Source organism: Lolium rigidum, chromosome 7 (genome assembly GCF_022539505.1).
Source record: "Lolium rigidum isolate FL_2022 chromosome 7, APGP_CSIRO_Lrig_0.1, whole genome shotgun sequence".
Lineage (NCBI taxonomy): Eukaryota > Viridiplantae > Streptophyta > Magnoliopsida > Poales > Poaceae > Lolium > Lolium rigidum.
In genome coordinates this window covers 50,622,850-50,628,680 of record NC_061514.1, presented here as the reverse complement: position 1 = coordinate 50,628,680, position 5,831 = coordinate 50,622,850, and positions in this window count along the sequence as shown.

Genomic DNA, 5,831 nt, shown 5'->3' with positions numbered 1-5,831 from the left:
GACAACTCCGTTGTTAAGGCTTCCAAGTATTCTTTGTCTCCCCTTGTGTCGAATCAATAAATTGGGTAATACTTCCCTCGAAGACTGTTGCGATCCCCTATACTTGTGGGTCATCAGTGGGCACTCTAACCCCCTTGCTAGACAAACCTTCAAGAGCGGCTCCCACGAATTATTTTTATTTTTGGGTGGCACTCCTTCCAACCTTTCTTTCACAAACCATGGCTAACCGAATCCTCGGGTGCCTGCCAACAATCTCATACCATGAAGGAGTGCCTTTTTATTTTAGTTTTATTATGATGACACTCCTCCCAACCTTTGCTTACACAAGCCATGGATAACCGAATCCTTCGGGTGCCGTCCAACAATCACATACCATGGAGGAGTGTCTATTTTTGTTAATTAATTTGGGACTGGGAATTCCATTGCCAGCTCTTTTTGCAAAATTATTGGATAAGCGGATGAAGCCACTAGTCCATTGGTGAAAGTTGCCCAACAAGATTGAAAGATAAACACCACATACTTCCTCATGAGCTATAAAACATTGACACAAATCGAGAGGTGATAAATTTTGAATTGTTTAAAGGTAGCACTCAAGCAATTTACTTTGGAATGGCGGGAAATACCATGTAGTAGGTAGGTATGGTGGACACAAATGGCATAGTGGTTGGCTCAAGTATTTGGATGCATGAGAAGTATTCCCTCTCGATACAAGGTTTAGGCTAGCAAGGTTATTTGAAACAAACACAAGTATGAACTAGTACAGCAAAACTCACATAAAAGACATATTACAAGGATTATAAGACTATACATCGTCTTCCTTGTTGTTCAAACACCTTACTAGAAATTATCTAGACCTTAGAGAGACCAATTATGCAAACCAAATTTTAGCATGCTCTATGTATTTCTCCATTAATGGGTGCAAAGTATATGATGCAAGAGCTTAAACATGAGCACAACAATTGCCAAGTATCACATTACCCAAGACATTATAGCAAATTACTACATGTATCATTTTCCAATTCCAACCATATAACAATTTAACGAAGAGGAAACTTCGCCATGAATATTATGAGCTAAGAACACATGTGTTCATATGAACCAGCGGAGCGTGTCTCTCTCCCACACAAGCATGATGTAATCCAATTTATTCAAACACAAACAAAAATAGAAACAAACAAACGAGACGCTCCAAGTAAAGTACATAAGATGTGACGGAATAAAAATATAGTTTCGGGGGAGGAACCCGATAATGTTGTCGATGAAGAAGGGGATGCCTTGGGCATCCCCAAGCTTGGGCAGCTTGAGTCTTCTTGAAATATGCAGGGGTGAACCACCGGGGCATCCCCAAGCTTAGAGCTTTCACTCTCCTTGATCATAGTATATCATCCTCCTCTCTTGACCCTTGAAAACTTCTTCCACACCAAACTTTAAGCAAACTCATTAGAGGGTTAGTGCATAATCAAAAACTCACATGTTCAGAGGTGACACAATCATTCTTAACACTTCTGGACATTGCTCAAAAGCTATCTGGAAGGTAATGGAACAAAGAAATCCACCCAACACAGCGAAAGAAGCAATGCGAAATAAAAGGCAGAATCTGTCAAAAACAGAACAGTCCGTAAAGACGAATTTTAAAATGGCACCAGACTTGCTCAAATGGAAAAACTCAAAACTAATGAAAGTTGCGTACATATCTGAGGATCACTCACGTAAATTGGCATAATTTTCTGAGTTACCTACAGAGAATTAGACGCAGAGTCGTGACAGACAGCAATGCTGTTTCTGCGCAGCAATCCAAATCTAGCATCAACTTTACCATAGAGACTTTACTTGGCACAAAAACATGATAATGAGAGGTTGCTACAGTAGTAAACAACTTCCAAGACACAAATATAAAAAAAAGTACTGTAGCAAAATAACACATGGGTTATCTCCCAAGAAGTTCTTTCTTTATAGCCGTTAAGATGGGCTCAGCAGTTTTAATGATGCACTCGCAAGAAATAGTATTTGAAACAAAAGAGAGCATCAAGAGGCAAATTCAAAACAAATTTAAGTCTAACATGCTTCCTATGCATAGGAATCTTGTAAATAAACAAGTTCATGAAGAGCAAAGTAACAAGCATAGGAAGATAAAACAAGTGTAGCTTCAAAAATTTCAGCACATAGAGAGGTGTTTTAGTAACATGAAAATTTCTACAACCATATTTTCCTCTCTCATAATAACTTTCAGTAGCATCATGAGCAAACTCAACAATATAACTATCACATAAAGTATTCTTATCATGAGTCTCATGCATAAAATTATTATTCTCCACATAAGCATAATCAATTTTATTAGTTGTAGTGGGAGCAAATTCAACAAAGTAGCTATCATTATTATTCTCATCAAGTGTAGGAGGCATAGTATAATCACAACAAAATTTACTCTCCATAGTAGGTTGTACCAAAAGACCACTATCATTATAATCATCGAAATAGGAGGCAAAGTATCATCAAAGAAAATTTTCTCCTCAATGCTTGGGGGACTAAAAAGATCATGAAAACCAGCTTCCCCAAGCTTAGAACTTTCTATATTATTATCAACAATGGTGTTCAAAGCGTTCATACTAATATTACTACCATCATGCAAATAAGATTCCATAGGTTTTTTAATATTCGCATCAAACAATCCATGTTTTAAATCAGGAAATAGAATAAGAAGCTCATTGTTGTCCATTATGCCAAACTAGTGTAAACAAGAAACAAAAAGATGCAATTGCAGGATCTAAAGGAAATATCTTCGAGCACAAACACAATGGCGCCGAGAAAATGCATGTACACTGGAACCGAAGTATGAGTGCCTTTTTACCTTTCCTCCCGGCAACGGCGCCGGAAAAGTGCTTGATGTCTACGGGAGCTTCTATTCTAGTAGACAGGTGTTGGGCCTCCAAGAGCGAGAGGTTTGTAGATCAGCGGCAAGTTTCCCTTAAGTGGATTACCCAAGGTTTATCGATCTCGGGGAGGAAGAGGTCAAAGATATCCCTCTCATGCAACCCCGCAACCACAAAGCAAGAAGTCTCTTGTGTCCCCAACACACCTAATAGGTGCACTAGTTCGGCGAAGAGATAGTGAAATACGAGGTGGTATGAATAAGTAGTAGCAACAACACCGGAAAAGTGCTTTGCCCGAGACGATAAACAAGCGGTAGTAACGCAGCGAGTAGTAACGCGAGTAAAACGAGTAAACAAGCAGCGATAGCGATATTTAGGAACAAGGCCTAGGGATTAGACTTTCACTAGTGGACACTCTCAACATTGATCACATAACGAGAATAGATAAATGCATACTCTACACTTTTGTTGGATGATGAACACATTGCGTAGGATTACACGAACCCTCAATGCCGGAGTTAACAAGATCCACAATAATGCTCATATTTTAGTAACCTTTAGTGTAAGATAGATCAAAAGACTAAACCAAGTACTAGCATAGCATGCACACTATCACCTTCATGCATATGTAGGAGGAATAGATCACATCAATATTATCATAGCAATAGTTAACTTCGCAATCTACAAGAGATCATGATCATAGCATAAACCAAGTACTAACACGGTGCACACACCGTCACCTTTGCACACGTGCGAGGAGGAATAAAACTACTTTAATAACATTGCTAGAGTAGCACATAGATAAATTGTGATACAAACACATTGCAATCATAAAGAGATATAAATAAGCACCTCACTATGCCATTCAACTGTGAATAAGTATTCTGTGAAATATAGCCTAAGATACCCACACGGTGCACACACTGTCACCTTTACACACGTGGGACAAGGAGTCTCCGGAGATCACATAAGTAAAACTCACTTGACTAGCACAATGACATCTAGATTACAAGCATCATCATATGAATCTCAATCATGTAAGGCAGCTCATGAGATTATTGTATTGAAGCACATAGGAGAGAGATGAACCACATAGCTACCGGTACAGCCCCGAGCCTCGATGGAGAACTACTCCCTCCTCATGGGAGCAGACAGCGGTGATGAAGATGGCGGTGGAGATGGCAGCGGTGTCGATGGAGAAGCCTTCCGGGGCACTTCCCCGCTCCGGCAGGGTGCCGGAACAGAGACTCCTGTCCCCCGCATCTTGGCTTCGCGATGGCGGCGGCTCGGGAAGGTTTTCCGTATCGTGGTTTTTCGTATCGGGGTTTTCGCGACGGAGGCTTTATATAGGCGAAGAGGCGGCGCAGGAGGGTCGAAGGGGTGGCCACACCATATGGCGGCGCGGCCGGGCCCGGGCCGCACCGGCCTATGGTCCGGGGGCCCAGTGCCCCCTCCGGTCCTTCCCGGTTGTTCCGGATGCTTCCGGTGAAAATAGGAACCCGGGTCTTGATTTCGTCCGATTCCGAGAATATTTCGTTACTAGGATTTCGAAACCAAAAACAGCAGAAAACAACGAATCGGCACTTCGGCATCTTGTTAATAGGTTAGTTCCAGAAAATGCACGAATATGACATAAAGTGTGCATAAAACATGTAGGTATCATCAATAATGTGGCATGGAACACAAGAAATTATCGATACGTCGGAGACGTATCACTTTGGGAAGCCGATTTTGTTGAGATCGGCTGGCCCTGTATCGCAGCCTTCTCCGAAAACGCTGAGCTACTTGCAGAGGAAGACTGCTAAGGCTACGGAGGGGAGCTGGAAAGGGAGGCTGTCGTCTTTTACAGGGTTTGGTCCGTCCTGTTGCTACAAAAAAGGAAGACTGGATTCTCGAAAAATGGCCAATGAACGGTCATCGGCTATAGATTTGCGGAGTATCAAATCACAGTCTGAATTTGAGAAGTGCTTGACTGACGGTCTAATCGATATCTAAGCCCGGCTTCATGGGCGTCTAAAAGAGGAGAGGTCTGATACGTTGTTGTCGGCCTTGGTGAGACGAGCTGGAGGATTGAAATTGAACTAATTAAAAGGTAAATTGGGAGAACGATTTTCATTAGTTCAAAGGAGCAGCTTTACAAGGAAGAGCCGATGGCTCTCAAAAGAGGGATCTGGTGCCTGGTGCACTGCTACTACTAGTCCTACTCTACTAGTCGTCGCTGTCCTCATCATCGCCGTCGTTGGTGTCGTCGGCGCTGCTCCCAGGAAGCTCCTCGTCGCTGCTGCCCCAGCCTTTGGTCGGAGCTTCACCTTCCTCGTCATCATCATCATCTTCGCTGTCCGCCCAAGAGCGGAAGCGTTTCGTCGGCGGATACCCAGCGGAAGAGGAGGAATCATCTTCCTCCTCCTCCTCTTCTCCTTCCTCGTCATCATCTTCGTCCTCGCTGTCCGCCCACATGCGGGAGCGCTTCTTCGGTGGGAGCTTGGCGGAGGGGGAGACCTTGGCCTTTGCTACTTCTCCTTCTTTCTTCTCCTTGTCGGAGGAGATGGGGTTCGCCCCGGAGTGAAGGTCGTCCTCATTCTTTCTCTTCGGCGAGGATTGGAGGGGGAGGCCTGAGGGGGAGGAGGAAGAGGAGGACATTGCTACAGGAGGAGAGGGTTTTTTGGTGCCGACCGCTAGAACAGAGGAAGGGGATGAAGAGGACTGATCAATCGGCACGGTTAAATGATGGGGAGCCTAGTGGAGATTTAATGCCATCGCAGTTTCCGAGGAAGTGATACTAAAGCTATCGAATTTTACAGTGGAGTTGGGAGGACAAAGTGTCATGATGAAGGATGCTGCAACGGCTTCGCTTCTGCCATGACATGACCCGGCGAAAGAAAGCATAATGATTTTGGAAATGTCATTTCCAAAACCAGGGGGGCATGTGTTATCACCAGAAGTTGACCGAGTCAGAAGTGG